We start from the raw sequence: 12,512 nt of genomic DNA, 5'->3' as shown, positions 1-12,512 counted from the left end.
AAAAGGTCTTCCTTCTCTGGTCCAGCTCTGCTGTAACACGTAGCGGAAACATCCATTCTTTACTTACTCCTATATATGTATACGTTGGCGCTTGCCGCAATCTATTCACTACATAGCTAGCCTTAAGAATCCTTCGTCTGCTTGCGTTTCTTTGCATCTGTACACGTGTAAAATAACTTTATATCTTCATCGTTTCTGTAGCACATGTTTCTTCATCTCGAGCCCGAGATGTCTCTTATCTTTTATACTTTCTTGATGCCTTATAGACTATCTTCATGTTCTTGTCCTTGCATCTCTATTAGGTACATTAATTTTACTTCGCATGATGTCACCAATCTGCTCTTTTGCTATTTTCTCATGCTTCTTCTGGGATTTCATTCAAATGGCCATCATACTGTCTTGTATGTAGGTATGGCTTTCTTAATGGGAACCTTGCTTCCAGGATTCTCCCTGATATCGGTATTTTCACTGGTACTGCACATGTTTCACACTCTGGTACTCAACATATAGGCAATATGGGCGAGATACTTGAGCTGGGGGCACTTGGCACCTTCTCTCGACTCCCCCCTCTGGGCAATTCATCAACCACTCTCCCATCATCCTTCACATCTAGACATCCTTTTCTGAAGAAATGCTTTTTTGGGAACCATGTCTTTATGACTCCTTTCAGGCATCCAGCTGATTTCACATGCTAATCCTTGTTCCAAGTCATGAGCATGCAGTAGCCACTTGGACTGCAATACATCCATTTTCCCACATACTTCTTATGGTTCTTCGGATACAGGAATTTCGTTCCCTCAGGTGCATGGATATCGGCCTTCAAGAAATCTCTGATTTCGTCATCTGTCAACTCTTTAGTGTTCCATCCTGACTCAACATCAATCATGATCTTCATCCCTATGGCTTTCTTTGCAGTCTTCTTGCATTGTGAGATTATTATTGTAACCGCACATAATCCAATGAATACCATCACTATCAGGGCTCAAAGCAATTTAAACATATCTGGCATCAATTGTGCAACCCAAGAAAAGAGCGATCCAAACCAGCTATCATCAGCAATGTCGTCCACTTCACCCACCATTTGGATGGGCAGCTTCATCAACATCTCTATGGCCTCTGTCAAGTTGCCATTCTCGTCATCATGAGAAGGTATAAATGTGCAAAATGATTCTCCATTTTTTGCACAAACACCTCCATCCATAGCTGTGATCATGTCTAGGATGTATCTGTTCTGAAGAGACATCAGTCGTATGGCTCTCAGCTCTTCCCTGATAGCATAGAATCCCTTTATGGCAGTGTTGATTGTCTGCAACAACTCCCATCTGGTGATCTGCAGCCATTTAGTATTTGCTGTAGTCTGGATCCTCGTTGAAGTCTGGCTGAACACAGTCTGTGTTATCATGGAATGGAATCAAAGGCTTCTATTGACTTGGCTGAAACATAGGTATTACCCAAATTGTTCGTTTACATGAATGAACAATTGACCGAATTTAAAGGGTCACAATTGACCTTTTCACAATTGACCGTATATATATATATATATATATATATATATATATATATATAGGGGTTTTGGGGGGTTTGGCGTTGGGTGGGGGGTTGTGGGGGGTTTCCCCCCACATATATGTTGCAATTGACCTTCACAATTCGGTCAATTGTGAAAAGCTCAATTGTAATTCGAACAGTTGTAAAACGAACAATTCGTATACAACCGAAACATAGTTCTCTCTTCATTCTACTCATCAGCTCCACAGATCTTTTCTTCCTAAGGTGAGCATCTGCTTTATGAAAGCTGTCAATGTTTAAGTCACCTTTAGGAATCACCAACTCTGGAACATGAACATTTACTATAGAACATCGTTCTGCCCAGTCCTTGGGCAGCTTCATGTAAGCTCTAGACCCGAACTCCCAGTAGTGATCCATGACAACTGCTGTCCCAATGTTCATCCCTTGTACATCAAAGATTCAACCACAGTTCTGGATTTCTCTGACTTTTCTTGTGCCAATGTTTTTGAATCACAGCTTGGCACTTTCTAAAGGCACTATTTGCAAAGGTCCTCCTTTATCTTCGACCCATGTCAGTAGTTTGGCAAGTTTTGAACATAAAGGTTTACACAGCATTTCCGTGTTTTCAATAGTTGGCTGGTAGTGATCCATTATTATCCAGTCTCTGCAGATCCCCACACCTTCTTCCGAACCATCTGGTGAAAACACTGATCCCCAGATCTGCTTTTGGCCTCTGTTTTTCCATATACAAATTTCTTCTGCAGATTTCCATGGACTCTCCAGTCTTCTGTTCATTTCCCATCAGATTCCAGCTCCTTTTATTCCAGGTTTTTCATATATGTTCACATGATTCCTGGTATGAGCTCTTAGTCTCATCTTTGTGTCTGGGACATAATCAACTTCTTCTGGATTTGTCCATTCAGTTGCCTGTTTGAGCTAGGCTGTTTGGCCCATCAACTGACCTCTTGTAAGGCAGAACGCAATGTGTGATAGACAATGTGCTGTCTGAACGTCTATCTCAATAGCTATGAAGATCTTTGACTTCCCCATGCTATAAGGTAGGAGTGCACATACAAAGCATTCCAAGTTCGAGCTTTCCCTTCATACTTCTTTCATATGCTGACACCATATGTTATTGCCCAAGTGTGCTGTACTATCCAGGTAATCATTGAACTCATGATCATCCATCCTAGCACTTCTCTTAGATCTCATTCTTTTCTTCTGAGCTTCTATAATCATCTCATGAAGTATGTCAGCATAATTCCTTCTTATTGGACCAATCTGTTACGCTTACCTGGCTCCCACAGAGGCGTCAATCTGAACTGGACAGCTGCTGTCTCCACCAATGTGACGCGTAGGGCCGAGATGACGGACTGGACTGGGCCACCTAGCTTCGTTTGCTTGGCCCGTAGGAATATTCTTCTGCAAATGGAGAAAGGGAATTAACCACCCATGGAGTTGAGCATAAATCCCCCCACCCCGGCTGTTCTCCCCACAGATCACCTTTGATGTCCCCTCTTATAGTCCCACCTGATGGTTTGAAAAGATGAGCTCTCCATCCTGCATTGAGCGCAGGGGCGCGTTGATAACCAGTTGCTTCACTGGTTCAAAGGAATTGGTGAGTTCCAGAACAATATTGACTCCGAAAAGTATGTAGTTCGTAAGAGTTCACATGTCTGACTTTCACTCTTGTCCGATTCCTTGCAGTTTGCAGCTTGACCCCAGCGAAGAGTTCCTAGTGGTAGCTGACGAAGTTCAGATAAGGATTTGGCTTATCCTACAGAGTTCAATAAAATAAGGCCAGAATGTAACCTGTTGCTTGCTCCCTTATTCAGGTGTGGAGAGAAAATATGAAGCTCAGGGAATAATGCCTCCGGCGGTAAAATTAGGTAAGTCTATTGTGGTGAGAAGAGTTCCCCTTGTTTGTCCCTTTGTCTCACCTTGTTGTCCTTTGTTCCCCTTAGGGGCCGGGGTACGGCGAGGATGCAATGGAGACTGCGCTGACCCATGAAGAGGAATAATACCCCCGGCGGTAATCAGGTAAGTCTATGGGGGTAGTTACTATTGCCTCTGTTTATTCCCTTGGCTCACCTTTGCTGTTCTTGTTTTCCCCTTAGGTGCCAGAGTGCGGCGGGAACGTGCAGAAGGATGCACTGGATCGTGAGGATGCTGCGAAGGCCAGTGAGTTCAGCGCGGCGCTGCAGCAGGCGAGGCGGCGCACGTAAAATGCTTCTTTCTTCCAGCTCGAAGGCGCGGTGGATCCGGAATTCAGGTAAGGATCGAAGGTTTTGCTTATTCTAACCTCTTCTCCTTCTGTTCCTCCCTTTTTCTAGGAGCTGCAGACTCGAGGCGGGCATGGCAGAAGACTGGATGCAGGCTTGCAGATATGGTGAGCGTTACGCTGCTGGATGCAGAATAACGCAAAGCTTGTGCTGGTCTTCGGGCGTGGTTTAAATAGCCTCCAAAGTAGTCCCAGATAAGTATTCCTCCCCACCCCCACCCGAGTAAAAAATAGTCCCAAGGTAAAATAGTCCCTTCCAAGCCTCATTTGGCTTGGGGCTCTGCAGCATGGCCTGCATCAGGTAAGTTCTACTCTATGAGCCTGGCGCCATAGGCGCCAGGACTGACTCTTCATATGAGCCTGGCGCCATAGGCGCCAGGACCACACCCACACAGCCCCTAGCAGGGGTTTTTGCGCTTGCTCAAAATAACTTGATGTCTGCTTCCGGGGTTGCTGGACCTGGTCTGGTGCCCCGAGGGTAGGCATCATGACACAATCATAGGAACATTTGTCAGTAAACTTGGTGCTTTTAAATGTGCTACTTGTGAAAGTTTGCTTCTAGAGGATCTTTTCCTTTGCTTTTCCTTACAAGCCTGTTTCTGGTGCTCAAGAAACATCTCTACAACTCTCTTTTCTGAGTAAGGATGTCTAGTGACATTTGTCATAGAGCCAAGAACCATTACACAGTCTACTGGAGTGGAGACAATCATATAAGGTCTCAGCTGCCTTATAGTTGCCACATCTGTATCCTCCTACGTCATAGGAAGATACACAGGGATCCTTGCTTTATTTGGATCCATATAGTAAGCAGTACGTACTGTGAGTGAAATAAGAATCACAATAAACAAGATGCTTTGATAGATAACATATAGATAGGCCCAATTCATACAGCAGTAGCTTCTTGCTCATCGTGATGGCCTCTCATTATTAGCAACATTATTGTTGCTGTCGATATTACCCATTCTTTTTTAAGGAAGAAAAAAATCTAAATTTATTTGGCTAATATCATGCAATACTCTGACAATATCTTGATGTTCTCAACAAACTCTTCAAACAGCTGGCTGATCTCAGGACGATCAACAGGATCTCTTATATACAGAAAAAAGTCATCCTTTCGCCAAAAAAAAAATTTGGATGCGTTTCCAGCAAGAAGTAGAATACTACAGATAGTAGGCTCTCGAAATCTTCCCTCAAAGGTCTCATTCAGGACGTTCCCAATGTTCTCTCAGAATATAGATCAACCCATTTGATTATATCACGTAGCAATTCGTTAAGTGCCACTGTATTCCTCGGATCTCTAAAGATAGTGCAAACGTCAGTTTGTCTCCCAACAAGATGTGGGCATTCCTCAATCAAGTAATGGAAAACCAACCCTACTAGTCTATGAGAAATCTGAACAGATAGCAGCATTTGTGTTTTCTCCATTGTCCTCAGGATGCTGGAGAATCTGCTCTATTATAGCTGCGAGCAATCTCCTCATGATTTTGCCATTCTTAGGATCTTGCAGGAACAGATGAATGTTAGTAGTTCTCCCCACAAGCACGGGATATGCACAAAAATGAACAGAAAAACTGTCAGAATGATCCTGTGAAAGTGGCCATCCGGCATTACCATGGGTGCCTCAGAAAAGAAACTCAGTGAGAAAAGAATCAGGGATCTGTTCCCTTTTCCAGTCGTCGAAAAGGAACTGGCCTCTTTCCTTCTCGATCAAGACTTAAATGTGTCTCAATCCAATGTTTAGCAAACTCCTGTGGTTCAAGAACAAATAGCCTTCTTTCACTCCTTTTTTAGCAGCTAAAAGAGTGTCCCGAAACAAGCCATATTCCAAAGTATTCTTTATCTGTTTATTTGACAGTCTCTGTGTCCTTCTTCCTCATCATGGATATCATCTGCATTTGCTGAGTTTCTTCCCCAATGCTGGCTTCCGATTGGGGTGGAGTTGAAGGGTGTTCTCCAGCGTAGATCGGCAGAGAAATATCTAAGCACGCCATCCTAGCACCTGCAGCATATCAACATAGTCGATGTGTAAATGCTGCAAAGGACCATTAGGTCTCGGGATGATGTTGATATGCTGCAGGTCTGTAATGGACACAGATATATGATAGTGGTAGTATGTCCCTTTTCAAGGTGGATTGAAGCTGATCCATGTACACATCCAGATTCCACCTGCGCATCAAAATATTTAGTACGAGAAGTGTTTCCTAGATGGGAAATATGTGAAGTATTAAGATCAGATAATGGCCCTCATTTTGTTAATGAAGCCTTTGAACAGTTAAACTTGTTGCTCAGTATAAAGCACAAGTTTTCATCGGCTTATCACCTGCAAGTGAACAGAGTCTGTAAGAGTCTAATAAGTCTGTCCAATAAGGCGGCATGTTGAACTGGAGTGCCATCCGCTCAGAGGTAGCCCCTCCTTTTCCAACATGCTAGCCCTGCGTGTACCATTGACATCATGTAGGCAGAGTCACTGTACACGGTTACTTCCTGGTCTGAATTTTTCTCGGGCACGACAATCAGCACCACTAGCTCTGCAGCCTGTGCTGAACAGTGAGACGGTAGTCATGCACTTATCAATCCTTCAAATTCTCCATTGGCTCTGTGATTTACCACATCGGTACCTGTATATATCTGTCCATCATTCTGACTGATTCAAGAAGAACCGTCAATAAAACAGAATCTCTCCAGCTGCCAAAGCATTTTCCTTTAGCATCGGGATCTCATAGAATTCCTCATAGTTTGAGCAATCATGCACATGCTCATCAACTGCCAGTGGTTCCGCTATAAACATGGCAGGGTTCACTTTTCTGCATCTGACTATTTTAATCACTGGATTCAATATGACTACCTCATAGGCAGAAGCCCTTTGAGAAGTCAACGTACCCTTAGTTTCCTCCAAAATGGCAGACAAAGCATGTTCAACAAATAACGTCATAGAGCATCCCAGTACTATGCTAGCAGCCTTCTCAATGGCGAAGACAGCAGCTGCCAAAGATTGTTCGCAGGGAAAGTGACCCCTCATTACTTGGTCTGGAATTTCACTTTAATATGTGAGAGGCTTGTACCACAACGTGGTTCTCTGTGTGAGTACTGCTGTCATGACTGTGCCAATTCGTATGCAAAAATAAGAAGAATTCCTGGGCATAATTGAGAATCCCTAAAACTGGAGCTGTGCAAATTGCCTTTTTCAACTCAGCAAAACCTTTTTCCTGAATTGCCTGTGCTTTTTTCAGAGCCTGCAACAAGGTCCTTATATATGAAATATAATCAAAGACCCATGGTCTCACATAATTGCGTAGTCCCAACAATTTTTGCATGTGCTTTATCGTATGTGGCTTTGCTGTTTTTAAAATAGCCTCAGCTCTCTCAGGAGTAACTTTCTTTTAGCTGACCTATGTATAGCACTTCCTCTTGGCAATACTGTAATTTCTCCTTGTCTACTTTATATCATTTCTCTGCAAGAATAATCATTAACGGAACTGAGTCCTGTCTGCACTCTTCCTCTGAGGTGCTACAGATTATGATATCATCTACATATTGGAATACAACTCTTTTCATTTCAATATTGCTTAAGTCCATCTGCAAGACTCTATTGAAAATAGATGGAGAGTCACAGTACGACTGAGGTAATCTCGTGCTGTTTAACTTAGTCTGATGAAACATAAATTATGTAAAATCTTGAGAATCCTTATGCAATGGGATTGAGAAAAACACATTTTTCAAGTGAATCACCGTGAAATATCTTGCCTCAACAGGGATACTACATAAGATTGTCGCTGGATTAGGAACTAGAGGGAACTCGGCCTCTACACTCTGATTAATTGGGTGTAAATACTGAATTAAATGCCACAAACCCCCCTTAGATTTCTTGATAGGGTACACTGATGTATTACATGGTGACTCTGACGTCAATAAAATGCCTTGTTCCATCATGGTAGATATCGTCTTGAAAATACCTTTATCTGTCTCTGGAGACATGGGATATTGTCGTGCTTGAGGTAAAATTGCTCCTGGTTTCAATTTAATCTTAACTTCTCCAGCCCCTTTCAATAGGCCTACGTCATAGGGGCCTGTCATCCATAATGAAGCTGGCACTTTTGCCATGTCTTCATCGAAAAAATTCGGACGCTTCAATGCTAACATCATCTTTTGTGGAACCTTGCGTTTTATTACTCTCACCAAATAAGTAATACACATTTCAGATACTACTTCATCATCTGACGGATGGTCTCTAAACATATCCTCATCTGTGACGTCAGCCAATTTGTAAACATCCCTAATGGCAATCACTGTGCACCATTGTCTGCCTTCATAATCAACTCCATCAAGCATAGCCAGTTCCCCTCGTACTATAGCTACTTGTAATTCTACGGGAAAGATGCATCCTCCCTCTTCATCCATAGGTATCCTTGGCCTAAATCAAAACTCATCAGTTATCCTCACCGTTTTACCCACTAAACCTGGTAGCCATGTTAACAAAATGCATACCCCATAGTGAAAAACCTCTGGTTCAAGCGGCACTCCTCGTACGGCCATTTGTCCTGTGAATACCATAATAAATTCACTCACGTTTGAATAATGCATTCCTGGCGTTGAACATGATATGCCTTCATCAGTAAATGGAATTGTCATGTTCAATTTTGTCATTAAACTCTACCTAATATATTAACAGGTGTCTGTCTTGAATATAATATTTGTACAGACATATGACATTCTCCTATATAGACTGGCAATTTTTCAGTAAAAGGAACTCTACTTGTAGCTCCTGTGAAACCTTGAGCATTCATGGCATTTCCAGATAATGTCAATTACCCCTCTCATGTACATGAGCGTGTTGCTACCCATGTCTACTAAAAAGAAAAAGATTTTCCCCCTATAGTGACATCAACCCTCGGTTCCTCTTGAGGATTGGGAGTCACTGATAGAATTGAACACATCAAGTCTCGCAGTGAGCTCTCCTAATGTGGGTACATGATTTCCTCCTTCGACTTATCCCCTATCAGGAGTCATTAACTGTCCTGTGCTTGTGCCCTGCTGTATCTGCATGGGTGAATGGTGTGACTAACCTTGCGGCAGATTTATTGTTCTCCGCTGTGTTTGTAAACCTTGCTGCATTCTCGGCGCTTGTGTTTACTGCACTGTCTGATTTTGGGTGAACCCCTCTCCACTTTGTTGAGTGTATGCAGGCAGGTGTGTGGTCCCCCTCTTGAGAATTTCTCATTTTGCATGAAACCTTGACTTCCAAACATGCGTGCAATGTGCCCTGTCATTCCGCATTTCCAACATTCAGGAGGTCTCCTAATTAGCCCTCCCTGCATGCCCTGATCATCGTTCTGTATGTTTTGATATCCACTTTGATTATTCTGGAAATTTCCCTGATTATTCTGGAAGCCTCAACCTCAGAAGACTCCCATTCCCCGTGGTATAAATCTATTATTACCTTGATCGAACTACCTTTGGTTATTCACCTGTGGCATACCTGCTGCTTGCTTTGAACCTGACCCTTCCCCACTAGTCAACATCGCCCCATCTATTGTGTATTTTGACAATTTTGTCTGCACTGATTTCGTATCTTCTTCACCTTTCCTAGCATCATCTTTCTTTCAATACTTCTCCTGCAATAATCTGCAATAGTGCGCAATTGTCAGCTGTATCTCCGACCATGGTTTCGCTTCCATACCTACTAACTCTTGAGCTGCTTTTGTACTGGGTCTGGAATCCCTTGGCATAGTATATAATAAAACACAGTTATAGATTTCCCCCATGTCTCGCTCGTTTCCAAAGACCACTGCTCTTGGAAATTTTGAATGTACAAAAGAGGATCCTCCCCTTCCTGCATCTTTCTTGGCATTATAGCTCCCATATCTAATGTATCTGGGTATCGCACTCTAAGCGCTTTCCAAACTTCCGCTCTACAGTTATTAAATGCTGCTCCATCATGAGCCGTGTTCTGTATAGTGACACCCAAGTTTCCTGCTCTCAACCAAACATTGTCTGCTCCCTCCCCAAGCATAGCGGCTAGAAGACCTTTAATGTCTCCTATAGCTAGTGTGTTTCCTCCTGTCACTTTTTCAAACTCATGTATCCATTTCCCAGCACTGGAAGTTAAACTCGGATGTTTGTGCCTTAAATTGTCCTTATCCATCTGTGACCATGGTAAATATTGGTGACTGGCTCCTCCTTTTTCTAACATAGGAAACTGTGATATCCCAAACTCACATTCATTCCCCATCGTCTGTCTGTCCATAGCAGGGACAATGGATCCACACCACCTTCTTCCTGGTAGCGATCTTAACCTGCTTGCATAAGGTGGAGAGTCCCCCCTCTCACTAAGGGATTGCCCTCTAGGTCAATCTAATTGCGCCAGATACTCTGCGCCTGCGATTTGGGTAGATCTAGGTCTGACCATCTTACTTCTTTGTCCATTGGAGAACATCCTTCGGGAACACATGCGTTATCTTCCTCTTCTCCACAGAAGGTTCCTCTGTCTTCGTCAGACATATCCTGTCCCCAACTTGTATGGCTTCCCTCCTCTTCGCCTCTAGTAGAGTTAGTCTGTCTAAAGACAACTCTTTAGGCTCGAAACTACACAAGCCTCCCTCTCTGTCGTATAACTGTGTACTCTCAAGTCGATAATTTTTACCCTTTCCTTTCAGTTCTTTCTTAGTCCTCATATCATGATAGACTTTATCGATTACATCCCCAATGCTTCTACAGTCAAACTCGTCCTCTAGATTTGCTCTAGATGGACCTGGCACCGGTTCATGTGCTGGGGAGAATTCTTCCATGTCCTCCCATGCTACTACTGGATTAGTATCCATTCATTATTTTTCTACATGCTCAATGTTGCGTACTCTCTCCCTTCTTTTACATTCTATTTCATCATCAAGCTCTCTTCGTTTCCTTGCTTCTTCTCTTACCCTTTCTGCTTCCTTCCTTTTAATTTCTCTTCTCTCATTTGCCCTTCATATTTCTTTGTCTCTACATTGTTGTATCCTTTTATCCCTTAATTTTTGTTCTTCCTCTTCCTCTCTCTTTCTGTCTATCCTTTTTTGTTTTTCGCTTGCCCTCTGTCTACTGTCATATTTTCTTGATACAACTGTTCCCTTTCTTCCTTCTCGCCCCATCTTCTTTCAATCGTTCCTCTCTGTCTCTATCTTTTTCATCTCGTTTGTCTCGATCTTCCTTTTGCTTTACTTCCTCAATGCTCGTTCCATCAAGTTTGAGCAAAATCTGACAACCCATCCATTCATTCTGTATGAGCGCTACCTCATCTGCCTTATCTTTTTCTCCCTTCAATCTCTTTGTTTCCCTTCCTATATTTAAGGATGTACTCGGTCGATCACTTCTCTCCTTGTCCCGTCTCTCTTTGTCCCTTGGGACTTTGGAGATCACCTCTCTTTCAGGAATCTTCTCTGCAGCTTTGTCGCTGCTATGAACTGACGACTCATATGACAGATTACTGTACCCTGTCGCTGCCTGAAGTTCTCTCAATGGGTACACTCCCTCATCTTTTATACTATTGCCTTTTATTTCAGGCACAGCGGGGGGAGCAGAAGGCTTCTCACCGCTCTTTGCACATATTAAGTATCCAATCCTCAGGAGGCAGCTCTCCTCTTTCCTCCTGGTACATTTTCCAGAGCTCTAAGTTTGCTAGCCTTTTATCTAACTTTTTTCCTGTGTATGCTGTGTGCAAATATGTCGGCATGTGTTGCAAAACTGCTTTTGATAGTGATCCCCCTTGTGGCCATGGCATGAACATCTTGTCTGCCGTGCCCTTAACCCATTCCTCACTATACTGTTTAAGCTTTGGTGCTTGCTTTGGTAACTGCTTGCATAGATGTGTAAGCAGAGTAATATCCTCCATTTTCACTCGCCACACTTGACTGCTGTCAATACTCACCTTTACACTTTGCACCAATCAAAAATCAGTTTCAGAAAAATAATACAATATGAGCATGCACCAATCTTTGCATCTCCAAACCATTTGTATCACTTTTTTACTTCAATCTATTTATTAACTAAACACCATCAATTCAACTTAAACAAATACATTATTAACTATCAAATCTCGTGTTTATCTTTTTCACATTTTTTGATTAATCTATTATTAATTCACCTCATATATATGTATACACCACATAAAACAGACAGACAAACTGACATACTCAACTGGCCACATATGTTCTCAGTCTGCGATCCTCGAGACTTATCCTGGCCCATAAAAAATACCCTGATTGGGATGTGAATCGTTCTCTTTGGACCGCCTTTAAACGAGTCTGTGGCCTATGCCATCCGCTAATGGGACTCTAGATACAAATCCTTCTGCTACATGCTATGATGCAGGAAACTGGGCTTACTCTACTGTGACATTCCTTGTCTCACAGTTTCTCAATTACTTGGCTCCTCTCCTCAAGTCAATTAATTAATGACTCAATACCCATTGTCTCAAGTTGTTTACCCCAACCTCTCCCCGTTTCTTGTTTTCCCTTATCACTTTCCCCATTCGCAGCCCATTCACAATGTTGCCACTTTACTCAGTTTTATTCAGCATTTGCTTTCAACTTCTGACTCTCGGGATCGATGCCTCCTCAGTTAGCCTCTTCAACTTTTCGTCCGCTCAGCTTCCTGTAGAAATCGGGAGGGGGATTTTGCCTGAAAACAAGGGACCCATCTTACCTAGGCTTGCATGCCTTATTTTAAACTAATATCCATTATCTACAGGGAG

This window comes from Ambystoma mexicanum, chromosome 6q, assembly GCF_040938575.1.
Source record: "Ambystoma mexicanum isolate Mex_15411 chromosome 6q, UKY_AmexF1_1, whole genome shotgun sequence".
NCBI lineage: Eukaryota > Metazoa > Chordata > Amphibia > Caudata > Ambystomatidae > Ambystoma > Ambystoma mexicanum.
This window is presented reverse-complemented; position numbering follows the sequence as displayed.